Here is a 17,399-nt window from a genome sequence, read left to right as displayed (position 1 = left end):
TTGGGGTTGGGGGGGCGGGGCCAACCTCGGGAGTTCGGGGGGGGGGCGGGGATCAGGGGGCTCGGGAGTTTGGGGGGGCGAGCCTCAGGGATCAGGGGGCTCGGGGAGTCTCCCCCTCCTCTCTCTCCCTCCCCTCCCTTCCCCTTCACCACCTCCTCCCTCTTCCCCCCAGTCGCTCTCTCTCTTCCCCCGTCGCTCTCTCTTCCCCCCAGTCGCGCTCTCGCTTCCCCCCAGTCGCGCTCTCGCTTCCCCCGTCGCTCTCTCGCTTCCCCCAGTCGCTCTCTCGCTTCCCCCCAGTCGCTCTCTCGCTTCCCCCCAGTCGCTCTCTCGCTTCCCCCCAGTCGCTCTCTCGCTTCCCCCCAGTCGCTCTCTCGCTTCCCCCCAGTCGCTCTCTCGCTTCCCCCCAGTCGCTCTCGCTTCCCCCGTCGCTCTCTCGCTTCCCCCCAGTCGCTCTCTCGCTTCCCCCCAGTCGCTCTCTCGCTTCCCCCCAGTCGCTCTCTCGCTTCCCCCCAGTCGCTCTCTCGCTTCCCCCGTCGCTCTCTCGCTTCCCCCCAGTCGCTCTCTCGCTTCCCCCCAGTCGCTCTCTCGCTTCCCCCCAGTCGCTCTCTCGCTCTCTTCCAACAACATGCCCCCAAAAGACCCTCGGCACCGCCAGGCACTTCAGCTAGTCTATATATATAAAGCGATACTTCTGTCCTTCTGTCTGTCTGTCCTTCTGTCTGTCCTCACGTGTGCATCTGTCTGGTATGCGCTCGAAAGTTATAGAGCGTACCTACGCGTGCGTTACGTCGAAAGAAATCTTACCTTTCCAAAACGGTCTTAAGCGTATTTACGTTTCGGCCGGGCAAAAATCGCGCCCGCGGTATCCGAAAAACCTTCAACATTCCGCTCATTAGCATCTCATTATCCGCTCATTAGCGACAGAATGACCTCGAGGTCGACCAATCGTACGCCGGGTTGCTGGCACGTGCAGCCGGGCCCTCCTACGGTCAAGTGACGGGACGATTGACCAATCCTACGCTTTGGTCGACCGTCAGGTCACCAATCGGTGCGTGTGTGGGCGGGCCTTATCGTTCTGAACCGAGGTGAGTAGACGCCCTCTTGCTTCCATTCTTCTTCCTGCTTTCTGCGTCTTTCTTTTCAAATATACATTTCCAGCAAAATAAAATTGTTTTTATTAAATTGTTTTAAAAAAAACTAGATTCATTTGTAAATATTTTCTCTAACCTGAAGATTCTTTTTCCTACCTTTCCCCGTTTCTGTTAGGCCTGAAAGCCTGGGCCTTTCATGCCCAGCCAGGCCCGAGCTAGGTAATTGTCCCACGGCTTCTGCTAAGCTCCTCACCCCGCCGGTGTCACGTTACCCGGGGCAACGGCGTCAGCCATGAGGGTCAGGGTGCGCGCACAGCAGGAGCAGCTGCGACGCGGCGTCTCTCTGTTCCCCGCTCGGCTCGGGCGGGGGGGCTCTCGGGAGTGCGGATCTCGGCCGGGGCTTGGTGAGCGGGAAGGGTTACCCCGGCAACCGGGCCCGCCGGCCGGGGCATCGGCGTCAGCCACGAGGGTCAGGGTGCGCGCGCAGCAGGAGCAGCTGAGACGCGGCGTCTCTCTCTGTTCCCCACTCGGCTCGGGCGGGGGGGCGGGGCTCTCGGGAGTGCGGATCTCGGCCGGGGCTTGGCGAGCGGGAAGGGTTACCCCAGCAACCGGGCCCGCCGGCCGTCTCTCACAGCCGCAATCGGCGGTCTTGAAGCCAGCTCGGGAGGGCGGGGCTCCGGAGGGCGGGGGGCCGGTGCTCGGAAGATCGGGCCTCCGGAGTTCGGTGGTTGGGGGGCGGGGGGGGGGTGGGGGGGGTGAGCCTCGGGGGGGGGGCAGGGATCAGGGGGCTCGGGAGTTCGGGTGGGGGGGGCGAGCCTCGGGGACTCTCCCCCTTCCCCTCCCTCCCTCCCCCCCTCTTCCCCCAGTCGCTCTCTCTCCCCCCCAGTCGCGCTCTCTCTTCCCCCCAGTCGCGCTCTCTCTTCCCCCCAGTCGCGCTCTCTCTTCCCCCCAGTCGCGCTCTCTCTTCCCCCCAGTCGCGCTCTCTCTTCCCCCCAGTCGCGCTCTCTCTTCCCCCCAGTCGCGCTCTCTCTTCCCCCCAGTCGCGCTCTCTCTTCCCCCCAGTCGCGCTCTCTTCCCCCCAGTCGCGCTCTCTCTTCCCCCCAGTCGCGCTCTCTCTTCCCCCCAGTCGCGCTCTCTCTTCCCCCCAGTCGCGCTCTCTCTTCCCCCCAGTCGCGCTCTCTCTTCCCCCCAGTCGCGCTCTCTCTTCCCCCCAGTCGCGCTCTCTCTTCCCCCCAGTCGCGCTCTCTCTTCCCCCCAGTCGCGCTCTCTCTTCCCCCCAGTCGCGCTCTCTCTTCCCCCCAGTCGCGCTCTCTCTTCCCCCCAGTCGCGCTCTCTCTTCCCCCCAGTCGCGCTCTCTCTTCCCCCCAGTCGCGCTCTCTCTCTCTCTTCCAACAACAACATGCCCTCGAAAAAGCCTCGGCACCGCCGGGCACTCCAGCTAGTATTAAATAAATCAGCTTTGTTTCAAACACGCAGTGTGTCTAATATTTGATTTCTCCATGATAAGAGGAGTCTAATTGATGTTCTGTTACCGACTGTTCCATTTTTGGGCCTTTACATTAGATTATTTCAGTTCTCATCTAGCTCACCTTCTACCACATCAAACCCCAAACTTGCTCCATTTGTGTACACGGCTTGTGGGTGTCATAGACTGAACTGTAGTGTCTCACTTACACTCATCTGAAATTCCTTTGAACCACCCCTTTACAGAACCATCTTGCACAAGATTTGAAATCTGTTACCTTCTGTATCGTTTAACCTCTTTTGGATCCGATTCAGTAAAACACCTCCACAAATAATGCGTATGCCAGCCTTTGAAATGTTCTGATCTTTGTAATTGTCATTGCTGATTTTGATGGTCTCTTTGATTTAATCTCTTGTTACTAACATACCTTGCACTATTTCTTTTATCGAGATAATTGTTTCAAATACTTCCTTTATCAGGTCTTTAGCTCCTCCACTGATTTCTGTCAATAATCCTTGGTCAGGGGCTGGGGTTAAGGTGTAGGAATGGGGTTAGTGGTTGGGGCTAGTGGTTATTGGTTAAAATTGGGGTTAGTGGTTGGGGCTCGTGGTTATTGGTTAGGATTGGGGTTAGTGGTTGGGGCCAGTGGTTATTGGCTAGGATTGGAGTTAGTGGTTGGGGATCGTGGTTATTGGTTAGGATTGGGGTTAGTGGTCGGGGTTAGTGGTTATTGGTTAGGATTGGGGCTCGTGGTTATTGGTTAGGATTGGAGTTAGTGGTTGGGGCCGGTGGTTATTGGTTAGGATTGGGGTTAGTGGTTATTGGTTAGGATTGGGGTTACTGGTTGGGACTAGTGGTTATTGGTTAGGATTGAGGTTAGTGGTTGGTGTTAGCGGCTATTAGTTAGGATTGGGGCTAGTGGTTATTGGTTAGGATTGGGGTTAGTGGTTGGGGTTAGTGGTTATTGGTTAGGATTGGAGTTAGTGGTTGGGGCTAGTGGTTATTGGTTAGGATTGGGGTTAGTGGTTGGGGCCAGTGGTTATTGGTTAGGATTGGGGTTAGTGGTTGGGGCCAGTGGTTATTGGTTAGGATTGGGGTTAGTGGTTAGGGCCAGTGGTTATTGGTTAGGATTGGGGTTAGTGGTTGGGGTTCATGGTTATTTGTTAGGATTGGGGTTAGTGGTTGGGGCTAGTGGTTATTGGTTAGGATTGGGGTTAGTGGTTGGGGTTCATGGTTATTTGTTAGGATTGGGGTTAGTGGTTGGGGCCAGTGTTTATTGGTTAGGATTGGAGTTAGTGGTTGGGGCTAGTGGTTATTGGTTAGGATTGGGGTTAGTGGTTGGGGCCAGTGATTATTGGTTAGGATTGGGGCTCGTGGATATTGGTTAGGATTGGGGTTCGTGGTTGGGGCTAGTGGTTATTGGTTTCGATTGGGGTTAGTGGTTATTGGTTAGGATTGGAGTTGGTGGTTGGGGCCAGTGGTTATTGGTTAGGATTGGGGCTCGTGGATATTGGTTAGGATTGGGGTTCGTGGTTGGGGCTAGTGGTTATTGGTTTCGATTGGGGTTAGTGGTTGGGGCTAGTGGTTATTGGTTAGGATTGCGGTTAGTGGTTGGGGCTCGTGGTTATTGGTTAGGATTGGGGTTAGTGGTTGGTGCCAGCGGTTATTGGTTAGGATTGGGTTTAGTGGTTGGGGCTCGTGGTTATTGGTTAGGATTGGGGTTAGTGATTGGGGCCAGTGGTTATTGGTTAGGATTGGGGTTAGTGGTTGAGGTTAGTGGTTATTGGTTAGGATTGGGGTTAGTGTTTGGGGTTACTGGTTATTGGTTAGGATTGGGGTTAGTGGTTGGGTCAGTGGTTATTGGTTAGGATTGGGGTTAGTGGTTGAGGTTAGTGGTTATTGGTTAGGATTGGGGTTAGTGTTTGGGGTTACTGGTTATTGGTTAGGATTGGGGTTAGTGGTTGGGTCAGTGGTTATTGGTTAGGATTGGGGTTAGTGGTTGAGGTTAGTGGTTATTGGTTAGGATTGGGGTTAGTGTTTGGGGTTACTGGTTATTGGTTAGGATTGGGGTTAGTGGTTGAGGTTAGTGGTTATTGGTTAGGATTGGGGTTAGTGTTTGGGGTTACTGGTTATTGGTTAGGATTGGGGTTAGTGGTTGGGTCAGTGGTTATTGGTTAGGATTGGGGTCAGTGGTTGCGGCTAGTGGTTATTGGTTTGGTTGGGGTTAGTGGTTGGGGCTAGTGGTTATTGGTTAGGATTGGGGTTAGTGGTTGGGGCTAGTGGTTATTGGTTAGGTTTGGGGTTAGTGGTTGGGGCCAGTGGTTATTGGTTAGGTTTGGGGTTAGTGGTTGGGGCTTGTGGTTATTGGTTAGGATTGGGGGTTGTGGTTGGGGCTAGTAGTTATTGGTTAGGATTGGGGTTAGTGGCTGGGGCCAGTGATTATTGGTTAGGATTGAGGTTAGTGGTTCTGGCTAGTAGTTATTGGATAGGATTTGGGTTAGTGGTTGGGGCTCGTGGTTATTGGTTAGGATTGGGGTTAGTGGTTGGGGCTAGTAGTTATTGGTTAGGATTGGGGTTAGTGGTTGGGGCTCGTGGTTATTGGTTAGGATTGGGGTTAGTGGTTGGGGCTAGTAGTTATTGGTTAGGATTGGGGTTAGTGGTTGGGGCTCATGGTTAGGATTGGGGTTAGTGGTTGGGGCTCGTGGTTATTGGTTAGGATTGGGGTTAGTGGTTGGGGCTCGTGGTTATTGGTTAGGATTGGGGTTTGTGGTTGGGGCTCGTGGTTATTGGTTAGGATTGGGGTTAGTGGTTGGGGCTCGTGGTTATTGGTTAGGATTGGGGTTAGTGGTTGGGGCTAGTAGTTATTGGTTAGGATTGGGCTTAGTGGTTGGGGCCAGTGGTTATTGGTTAGGATTGTGGTTAGTGGTTGGGGCTCGTGGTTATAGGTTAGGATTGGGGTTAGTGGTTGGGGCTAGTAGTTATTGGTTAGGATTGGGCTTAGTGGTTGGGGCCAGTGGTTATTGGTTAGGATTGTGGTTAGTGGTTGGGGCTAGTAGTTATTGGTTAGGATTGGGGTTAGTGGTTGCGGCTCATGGTTATTGGTTAGGATTGGGGTTAGTGGTTGGGGCCAGTGGTTACTGGTTAGGATTGGGGTTAGTGGTTGGGGCTCGTGGTTATTGGTTAGGATTGGGGTTAGTGCTTGGGGCCAGTGTTTATTGGTTAGGATTGGGGTTAGTGATTGGGGGGTAGTGGTTATTGGTTAGGATAGGGGTTAGTGGTTGGGTTTAGTGGTTATTGGTTAGGATTGGGGTTAGTGGTTGGGGCTAGTGGTTATTGGTTAGGATTGGGGTTAGTGGTTGGGGCTCGTGGTTATTGGTTAGGATTGGGGTTAGTTCTTGGGGTTCATGGTTATTTGTTAGGATTGGGGTTAGTGGTTGGGGCCAGTGGTTATTGGTTAGGATTGGGGTTAGTGGTTGGGGCCCTGAAGTTGCTGACTCTGGCTGGGTTCAGTTCTACACTCACTGGTTCCCCTCCCTCTCCTCCCAGAAGGTGCTGACTCTGGCGGGGTTCAGTTCTACAATCACTGATTCCCCTCCCTCTTCTCCCCTGAAGGTGCCCACTCTGGCTGGGTTCATTCTACACTCGTTGGTTCCTCTCCCTCTCCTCAAGGTGCTGACTCTGGCTGGGTTCAGTTCTACACTCACTGGTTCCTCTCCCTCTCCTCCCCTGAAGGTGCTGACTCTGGCTGGGTTCAGTTCTACACTCACTGGTTCCCCTCCCTCTCCTCCCCTGAAGGTGCTGACTCTGGCTGGGTTCAGTTCTCCACTCACTGGTTCCCCTCCCTCTCCTCCCCTGAAGGTGCTGACTCGGGCTGGGTTCAGTTTGACACTTGTACTAAAGTATTGCAGCTGCTGTAAACCTGAAATAAAACAGAAAATGCCGGAAATACTCAGGCAGCATCTGCGGAGACAGAAAGAGTGAACATTTCAGGTGAATGACCTTTCATCAGAACTGGAAAAATGATGAGATGTAACAGGTTTTAAGCAAGTTCAGGGGCAGGGAAAGGGAGAGAGGAGGAAAGAACAAAGGGAAGGCCTGTGATAGAATGGAAGGTCTGTGATAGGATGGAAGAACAAAGTGAAGGTCTGTGATAGGATGGAAGAACAAAGGGGAAGGTCTGTGATAGGATGGAAGAACAAAGGGAAGGTCTGTGATAGGATGGATGGCAGGAGTGATGAAATGACAAAAGGGATGATTGTACAAAGCAAAAGGAGATGTTAACGGGACAAGCAAAGAAACAAAAGATGGGTCTAGAGGAGGTGTAACTGGGAATAGCAGAATCATCAACAGCTGCCGTACTAAAAAATGGGAGCAGTGGTTATGATCTGAAATTGTTGAACTCAAGATTGAGTCCGGAAGGCTGTCAAGTGCCTCATCGAACGATGAGGTGCTGTTCCTCGAGCTTACATTGAGCTTCATTAGAACAGTGGAGGAGGCTGAGGACAGAGAGGTCAGAGTGGGAGTGGTCCGGAGAATTAAACTGACAGGCGACTGGAAACTCAGGGTCACACTTGCGACTGAACGGAGGTGTTCCCCAAAGCGATCACCTAATCTGCGTTTGGTCTCTCCAATGTAGAGGAGCATTGAATACAGGATACATAATTGAAAGGAGTTCAAGTAAATCGCTGTTACCCCTGGAAGGAGTGTTTGGGGCCCAGGACGGTGGGAAGGGAGCAGGTAAAAAGGCAGGTGTTGCATCTCCTATTGTAATGTAGGAAATGCGGCAGCCAATTTGCGCACAGCAAGCTCCCAGAAACAGCAATGTGATAATGACCAGATAATCTATTTTAGTGATGTTGATTGGGGGATAGTCAATGGCATTACCATCGCTGAATCCCCCACTATCAACATCCTGGGGGTTACCATTGATCAGAAACGGAACTGGACCAACCATATAAATACTGTGGCTACAAGAGCAGGTCAGAGGCTGGGTATTCTGCGGCGAGTGTCTCACCTCCCGACTCCCCAAAGCCTTTCCACCATCTACAAGGCACAACTCAGGAGTGTGATGGAATACTCTCCACTTGCCTGGATGAGTGCAGCTCCAACAACACTCAAGAAGTTCGACACCATTCAGGATAAAGCATCCCACTTGATTGGCACCCCATCCACCACCTTCAACATTCACTCCCTCCACCACCGGCGCACTGTGGCTGCAGTGTGTACCATCTACAAGATGCACTGCAGCAACTCGCCAAAGCTCCTTCAACAGCACCTTCCAAACCCACGACCTCTACCACTTAGAAGGACAAGGGCAGCAGACGCATGGGAACATCACCACCTACAAGTTCCCCTCCAAGCCACACACCATCCTGACTTGGACCTGTGTCGCCGTTCCTTCACTGTCGCTGGGCCAAAATCCTGGAACTCCCTTCCTAACAGCATTGTGGGTGTACCTACACCATATGGACTGCAGCGGTTCAAGGCGGCGGCTCACCATCTTCTCAAGGGCAATTAGGGATGGGCACTAAATGCAGGCCTAGCCAGCCAGCGACGCCCACATCCCATCAATGAATGAAAAATATATATATTGGCCAGGACACTGGGGAGAACCCCCCTGCTCTTCTTCAAAATAGTGCCATGGGATCTTTTACATCCACCTGAGGGGGCAGATGGGGCCTCGGTTTAACGTCTCATCCAAAAGATGGCACCTCCGACAGTACAGCACTCCCTCAGCACTCATGGGACCTAAATCTGGGGCCCTTCTGTTACAATTCTGTGGGATGTAAACCGTAACCCCGGCACTGACCAGCGCCTTCGAGAGACGGTGAGAAACCCGCTGTGTGCAGAGTGAGAATAAAATCAATGGGCCAGAAATTCCAGGCCAGAAGAGTGAGTACGGTTGGCTTACTCACGCTTCTGGCCGTTGGAAATGCCGGCGTTCAGCATGAACAGCGCATGCGGGGAACGCCGGCATTTCCAGACCTCGAGCGCGTGCGACTGCACAGGCAGCGCTTGCGCAGTGAACTTCGTGGATTTCATTCATGAAATCCGTGAGGTTAAGTCCTTAGAAGTTACACTTGAAAAAAGCAAGTGTAAAGTTGTTCATTGGCTGCGGAGGAAGATATATTTTATCGTGGAGCTTTTGAAATGCAATATTTTTGTTTGGGAAAGGGAGGGAAGTTATTTTAAGAAATTTTAAGTAAGTTTAAAAGTTTAAATTTTTTTTTATTTTTTAAAAAAGGGTTTTCAGAACGGTAGGTAGAAGGAGCAATTGTGGCTGTGTGAATGGAATGTGAGAATGAGTTATGTATGTATGTCCACATATATTCCTTTATGTATATGTATGTATGTTTTATATTCCTTTACTATGAATGTATGTTTTTAATTATGATTTTCCAGTAAGTTACTTTCTCTGAAAGTCATAATTAAATAATACATTCATACACATAAGTAAAGGAATATATACATAACACGCAAAGGAATATATACAGACATACATACTTTCAGAAGCTCCACGATAAGAAATATTTTCCTCCGCAGCCTCTGTAGCAACTGTACCCATGCTTTTTTCATGTGTAAGTTGTAATGACTGGACCTCACTGAAAGCATTAATGAAAGCGGCGAATTATACTGCGCACGCGCTGCCTGTGCAGTCGCACGCGTTCTGCCTCTGAACCCCTTCGTTCAGAGGACAGGAAATGCCGGTTTTCCCCACATGCACTGTGCATGCTGAAAACCGGCATTTCATCCGGCCAGATGCGTAAGTACCCCGACCGTACTAGCGCATTTGGAAGGGAATTATTGGGCCAACATTTTACATGTCAATAAAATAAAAAATTTAACAATTGCATGACTTGCCCCCTCGCATCTGCGACTGAGGGTCCAAGGAGGTGCATTGCGCAAGAGGTCATCATCGGACGTATCCTCACACTGTTCCCTTTGGGGAACTGTATGAAGTGGTGGAAGGATTTATGGCCGTGATTAACGCTCATTCCGTGACCGTAACCATCTTTGAACCAGCCATTAGGGTGGTTAGTCCTATGGCGGGAGGGTTTTACGGGCTCCCACAACCCATCTGAGGCGGGGGGGGGGGGCCACCAACACCCACGGACGCAAGTATCCCGCTGGATGTCCACCCAGAATTTAAAGTTGGAGCTCCGACTCCACTTGCCGGGACTGTCTGGAGTGGGGTTCAAAACCCTACTCCTTCTGGCCCAGCGGCGGGGATGCTTACTGCTACGCAAAAGGCCCACTCCGCACAAAAGGTGACACCCATACGTTTCCTGCGCCTTTTCCCTCCCCGTGACTGGAGCCCTATGCTGCCATTTCACGTTGCTAATCGGATTGGGCCTTTGTCATAGCGGTAGGATCCCCGTCGCTGGGCCAGATCAGGGTAGGGTTTCGAACCCCGCTCCAGACAGTCCCGGCAAGTGGAGTCGGAGCTCCGGCTCTAAATTCTGGGTTGACATCCAGTGGGATATTTGCGTCCGTGGGTGTGGGTGGCCCCCCCTCCTTGTATAGCTTGTGGGAGCCCGTAAAACCCTTCCGCCATAGGACTAACCGCCCTAATGGCTGGTTCAAAGATGGTTACGGTCACGGAATGAGCGTTAATCACGGCCATAAATCCTTCCACCACTTCATACAGTTCCCCAAAGGGAACAGTGTGAAGACACGTATGACGACGACATTGCTAAATAAATAAATGGAATTTAAAAAATTCTTTTAGGGCTTTTAAAAGTCTTTAAATTGCTTTAATTCTCTTTAAAACTACTTCAGATTACTCAAAATAATGTAAACATTTAAAAAAGTTTATAAAAGTTACCAAAATCTTCAAAAAACTTCCAAAAACCTATTTAAACTGCTGCTTTGCATGTAAAAAAGCAAAGCAGCTTGACAGAAACATTGGGGGCGTGTCCAGTGAAACTGAGACCTCAAGGGGCGTGTCTCACTTACACTGCACGCTCCTGGCTCCGCGCTGGCTGCACTCCTGGGCGGCGTGACGTCATACGCTGCCCGGGATTCCTCTTTCAGTTTCTGCAAGTGCAGGCGTCCCTGGAGCTGATCGGCAGGAGCGCGGGGTAAGTGCAAATACGGGGCTTGCACGCGTTGCAAGCCCCGTTCTGGAATTTCTGGCCCAATGAGTCAATGATTGTCTCTCCTGGTCACTGGGACCTTGAAGCCCCGCCCACTCTGGTTTTGGCCACAATGGCCGCGCATGCGCGGTGCTACTTGATAAATCATGATGGCGGCGCACAAACCCTCCCGCTTTCCCTCACAAAGATGGCGGCCGTTAACCTGGGCTTGTTTTCAGGAAAAAGCCCGGTAGCTGCAAACGCGGGAGCTGTAGGTTATTCTTCGGGACTTGCCACCTACCGTAGCTGTTGATGAAGCCTTTCCCCTCCACCCGCCAGCTCCATTACTGCGCTGCGCCTCATCGCTTCGTACCCGCTGCAAAATCGCGCTCCTGACATCAGCCCGCCTGCAACCTCTGCCCGTCTCCCGTACACCGCACTGCGCATGCTCCAAACACAGCCCGGTATCGCGCCTGCGCACTGGGCTCCTGTAGTTTGGGTGCGGCACATTCCCCACCGCGAGGAATGCTGGGTAAAAGCCCAGCTTCGTCACTAGAACATGATTTACTGTGATTGTATTGAGGACTAAACCATGTTCATTCTAGCCGCTATGGTTTGTTTCTGATCATCTTAATAACCCCTATAATTGGCTGGAGATTAATACTTTTTATAAATATGTAAAATAAATGTTTGTTTTAAACGCAGTGTGTCGAATATTTGATTTCTCCATAAGAGACTAATTTAATGTTCTGTTACCGACTGTTACATTTTTCGGCCTTTTCTTACTCTATTATTTCAGTTCTCATCTCGTTTGCCTTCTACCACATCAAACCCCAAGCTTGCTCCGTTTGAGTACATGGCTTGTGGGTGTCACAGACTGTAGTGTCTCACATGGCTTGTGGGTGTCACAGACTGTAGTGTCTCACTTACACTCATCTGAAAGTCCTTTGAACCACCCCTTTACAGAACTATCTTGATGGTCTCGTTGATTTAATCTCTTGTTACTAACATACCTTGCACTATTTTCTTTAATTGAGATAATTGTTTCAAATACTTCCTTTATCAGGTCTTTAGCTCCTCCATTGATCTCTGTCAATAATCCTTGGTTAGGGGCTGGGGTTAGGGTGTCAGTTTAGGGGTTAGTGGTTGTGGTTATTGGTTAGGATTGGGGTTAGTGGTTGGGGCCCGTGGTTATTGGTTAGGGTTGGGGTAGTCAATAGGATGTTGGCGTTAGGGATTAGAGATAGAAACCACTATTAACAACGCCAATGTAACTGGACACGTCCTTTTTCATTTTTTTAACCTCATGTAGACGAGTCACGAAACAGTCTCATGAATTGTTCATTCGAGGAATCTTCTTTCTGGCCAGAGCCCAATTTTACCCCTTCTTTCACATCTCTACATTTCTCACAGAACAAGATATCAGTGACAAGAACAGGTGGATCCAGGTTTTGCGCAGATTACGTCCAATCATTGGCCTGCCTGAAAAGGGTTTCTGACAACCCACCACCAGTTGCCATCTGTTCCACCGTCACATCTTCATCCATTAGCGGCCTTTCACCCTCACTAGAGATGGAATCACCATTATGACCATTCCCCATACTGAGGCACTCTGATTCCCATTTTACAGTCTCAGTGTACGTGGTCCCTGGATTTGGTGTCTCAATGTAAGTTGTCCCTAGATTTGGTGTCTCAATGTAAGTGGTCCCTGGATTTGGTGTCTGTACTCTTGTTGGGTACTTTAAACAAATTTGACTGTAAATTAAACAAACTATAAATGAAACTTAAACAAATCAAATTAAAATTGTGTTGGCCGGGTTGATGATGTACTCCAGTCCCCGCGGCGCCCACCGGTCGCGGAAATACTCAAGCGTGCCGGTGGACACCACGTGCTCCATCTCCAGGGCCACCCGGGTGCGAACATGGCTGCGGAAGAGAGGCAGGTTGGTGTCAGTGTAAGTGGTCCTTAGATTTGGTGTCTCACTGAAAGTGGTGCCTAGATTTGGTGTCTCACTGTAAGTGGTCCCTAAATTTGGTGTCTCACTGTAAGTGGTGCCTAGATTTGGTGTCGGAGGAAGCTCACTGTCTCCACCCACCCATCCCAGTCCATCTCTCAGCAACTTTTGATCTTTTTCTCGGCTCTCTTTTCCCAGTCTTGTTGTTTTACTCCTTTTAATGTGGGGCAAAGCGGGAGATCTCCCTGCCGAGCCCCCTCTGCTGCTCTGTTTCCCTGCTGCACCTATTGTGCTCGGATATTTCCCATTGAAAAGGGTGTTTAGCTGCAGAGCAAAGGAGCTGAGGCCCCGCTGCAGAGTGAGTGAAGGGGACTGAAGGACAGGTGCGGGCTGAGCACTCAAACCCCGCGGGGAAAGAGAGTGGGAAAAGGTAGGACCAGCGAGCATGTGTGGGAGGAGCAGGACTCAGTGCTCACCCCAGCTCCTCTTTCACCCTTACTCTCCAACCCCCTCACCCCAGCTCCTCTTTCACCCTTACTCTCCAACCCCCTCACCCCAACTCCTCTTTCACCCCTACTCTCTAACCCCCCTCACCCCAACTCCTTTCACCCCTACTCTCCAACCCCCTCACCCCAACTCCTCTTTCACCCCTACTCTCCAACCCCCCTCACCTCAACTCCTCTTCCACCCCTACTCTCTAACCCCCCTCACCCCAACTCCTTTCACCCCTACTCTCCAACCCCCTCACCCCAACTCCTCTTTCACCCCTACTCCCCAACCCACCTCACCCCAACTCCTCTTTCACCCCTATGCTCCAACCCCCTCACCCCAACTCCTCCTTCACCCCTACTCTCCAACCTCCCTCACCCCAACTCCTCTTTCACCCCTAATCTCCAACCCCCTCACCCCAAATCCTCTTTCACCCCTACTCTCCAAACCCCCTCACCCCAACTCCTCTTTCACCCCTACTCTCCAACCCCCCTCACCCCAACTCCTCTTTCACCCCTACTCTCCAACCCCCCTCACCCCAACTCCTCTTTCACCCCTACTCCTCTTTCACCCCTACTCTCCAACCCCCCTCACCCCAACTCCTCTTTCACCCCTACTCTCCAACCCCCCTCACCCCAACTCCTCTTTCACCCCTACTCTCCAACCCCCCTCACCCCAACACCTCTTTCACCCCTACTCTCCAACCCCCTCACCCCAACTCCTCATTCACCCCTACTCTCCAACCCCATCACCCCAACTCCTCTTTCACCTCTACTCTCCAACCCCCCTCACCCCAACTCCTCTTTCACCCCTACTCTCCAACCCCCTCACCCCAACTCCTCTTTCACCCCTACTCTCCAACCCCCCTCACCCCAACTCCTCTTTCACCCCTACTCTCCAACCCCTCTCACCCCAACTCCTCTTTCACCCCTACTCTCCAACCCCCCTCACCCCAACTCCTCTTTCACCCCTACTCTCCAAACCCCCTCACCCCAACTCCTCTTTCACCCCTACTCTCCAACCCCCCTCACCCCAACTCCTCTTTCACCCCTACTCTCCAACCCCCCTCACCCCAACTCCTCTTTCACCCCTACTCTCCAACCCCCCTCACTCCAACTCCTCTTTCACCCCTACTCTCCAACCCCCTCACCCCAACTCCTCTTTCACCCCTACTCTCCAACCCCCCTCACCCCAACTCCTCCTTCACCCCTACTCTCCAACCCCCCTCACCCCTACTCCTCTTTCACCCCTACTCTCCAACCCCCCTCACTCCAACTCCTCTTTCACCCCTACTCTCCAACCCCCTCACCCCAACTCCTCCTTCACCCCTACTCTCCAACCCCCTCACCCCTACTCCTCTTTCACCCCTACTCTCCAACCCCCCTCACCCCAACTCCTCCTTCACCCCTACTCTCCAACCCCCCTCACCCCAACTCCTCTTTCACCCCTACTCTCCAACCCCCCTCACCCCAACTCCTCCTTCACCCCTACTCTCAAGCCCTTCTCTCGTCTTCCATTGACTTCAATGGAACGTACACTGACAATTGATGTGTCAGGATTTGAAAGATATTTACAAATGATTCTGGAGGTCCTTCGAGTTGGTATCTTTCTTTATTCTGTCCACTCGAGGAGTGTGATAACAGACTTTCTCCTGTGAATATAGAGCTGGAGTATTGGGCCGTGATGTGTTTACTTGTTCATCTTGATGACTCTAAAAATTGAGTCTTGTGGTTTCAGACACCAGATAATCAAGCTCACAACAACAGATTGTCTTTTACTGACTTTATTAACAGCACTGCAAAGATACAGACAGAGTAGTTACCCGATCCGGAGAACAGGGATAATACAGTGGATTCAGAGTGCTCTTCTCCCCAGGTCTGTTCTAACAAGCTGCGACTACACTGGCGATATTTATATTTAACTTGTTTACTACATTATTGACCTGGCCCTGCCCAAACCATAACCACAAGGATATCTGTCATTGTTCTGACTGACCACAATGCTGTGTCACTATCACACACACACACCGTTTCCTTGTTTCACATCTCCTTACACAGACCATCTCTTTACACATCCCCTTTCTACACAATTGCAGCCGATTTGAGCAAGGACGTGAGGCTCATTAAAAGACACACTCATTTCATGACACCAAAGGTTATGCTGGGACTAATCTTCAGTTATTTTCCATTGCAGGCACAATGCAGAGCGGTCCAGCAGCACATGGCACCATAACAGAGTCTCATCGGCCTACAATATAGAGCTGGAGGATTGGGCCGTGATCTGTTTACTTGTTCATCTCTTGTTCAATACATTTGCTGAGTGCATTTAAATTGAAAACCAGGTTCTGAGCCATGATGCTCTATTCACATATCGAAGGTGAGAGAGATGCTGTGGGTCACACGCTAAGTCCAGTAGCTGAAAGTGATTAACAGACTGGGTTTTGTGTTTAGTGATCCCGGGCGTGTTACCGATACCTTCCCTGGATACCAAGGCTAGGAGAGGCACTCTGGAAGGTATGGGGAGCTGGGACTTGTCCATGAGACTAACTGAAGGTATGAGAACTGAAAAAATCTAGATTTAGAAAGGAGAAAAGGCCCAAAAATGGAGCAGTCTGTAACAGGACATCAATTAGTCTCCTCTTGGAGGAAACAAATACTCGACACACTGTGTGTTCGAAACAAAGCTGATTTATTTGGCATTGATCCAGAATATTAAACTCCAGCCCAGTTACAGGTTATTAACATCAACAGAAACAAACCCCAACTGTCAGAATGAACATGGTTCAGTCCTGGATGTGATTCACAGCAGGAATAACAGCAGAATCTAATCCATGCAGTCACTTGTGAACTCGCCGGTGTCTCAACAGGTTGGATGTAAAAGTGAATCCCTTCCCACACACGGAGCAGGTGAATGGCCTCTCCCCAGTGTGAACTTATTGGTGTGCCAGCAGGCCGGATGACAGAGTGAATCCCTTCCCTCACACGGAGCAGGCGAATGGCCTCTCCCCAGTGTGAGTGCGTCAGTGTCTCAGTAGGTGGGATGAATCAGTGAATGCCTTCCCACACACGGAGCAGGTGAACGGTCTCTCACCAGTGTGAACTCGCTGGTGTCTCAGCAGGTGGGATGAACGAGGGAAACTCTTCCCACACATGGAGCAGGTGAACGGCCTCTCCCCAGTGTGAGTGCTTTGGTGTGTCAGCAGATCCTTACTTCTTTTAAAGGTCTTCTCACATTCAGAACATTTAAAAGGTCTCTTATCAGAGTGAACACGTTGGTGTTCATGGAAGTGGGATGACTGAGCGAATCTCTTCCCACACACGGAACAGGTGAACGGTCTCTCCCCAGTGTGAACTCGCTGGTGTGTCAACAGATCATTACTTCTTTTAAAGGTCTTCTCACATTCAGAACATTTAAACGGTCTCTTATCAGAGTGAACACGTTGATGTTCATGGAAGTGGGATGACTGAGCGAATCTCTTCCCACACACGGAGCAGGTGAATGGCCTCTCCCCAGTGTGAACTCGCTGGTGTGTCAAAAGTTCGTTTGAATGAGTGAATCCCTTCCCACACACGGAGCAGTAGAACGGCAAATCCCCAGTGTAAATGTCCTCGTGTCAAAAAGTGGGCTAAACGAGTGAATCCCTTCCCACACTTGGAGCAGTTGAACGGTCTCTCCTTGGTGTGAACTTGCTGGTGTTCAGCGAGTTGCAATGACTGGCTGAACCTCTCCCCACAGTGAGAGCAACTGAATGGATTCTCATGAGTGTGAAGGAGCTGGTGTTCAGCCAGACGGAATGACTGCCGGAACCTCTTCCCGCAGTAAGAGCAACAGAACGGTCTCTCGTCAGTGTGAACTCGCTGGTGTTTAATCAGTTCCTCGGCGGTTTTAAAGCTGTTCCCACAGTCAGAGCATTTAAAAGGTCTCTCATCAGCGTGATCAAGTTGGTGTGCAGTGAGGTGGGATGAACAAGTGAATCCCTTCCCACACACTGAGCAGGTCAATGGCCTCTCCCTACTGCGATCTCGCTGGCGTGTCAACATGCTAGACAATTGAGTGAATCCCTTCCAATAAAAGGAGCTGGTAAACAGCCTCTTCCCAGATTCCAGCTAGGACGGTTAATTGAATCCCTTCCCACTGTCCCCACATTTCTCCATGGTGCAGGTGTCCTTGTATCTCTCCAGGTTGGACGATCAGTTGAAGCCTCGTCCACACACAGAACACATGTACAGTTTCTCCCCGCTTTGAATGGTGCGATGTTTTTTCAGGCTGTGTAACTGGTTAAAGCTCTTTGCACAGTCAGTGCACTGGAACAGTCTCAGTGTGG

At 51.0% G+C, this 17,399-nt stretch overlaps 1 pseudogene; it reads right to left on the bottom strand.

Moving 5' to 3' along the window:
- The window catches only part of LOC147118565 (uncharacterized), a 35,946-nt pseudogene extending 18,831 nt beyond the window's left edge, over positions 1-17,115 (bottom strand).
- Between the last annotated feature and the right edge of the window lie 284 nt (positions 17,116-17,399).

This window comes from Somniosus microcephalus, chromosome 4 (genome assembly GCF_052327205.1).
Source record: "Somniosus microcephalus isolate GS21.2 chromosome 4, FLI_Smic_1.0, whole genome shotgun sequence".
NCBI classification, from domain to species: Eukaryota; Metazoa; Chordata; class Chondrichthyes; order Squaliformes; family Somniosidae; genus Somniosus; species Somniosus microcephalus.
The sequence above is the reverse complement of the archived record's forward strand: the minus strand, read 5'-3'. Positions and strand labels throughout refer to the sequence as shown.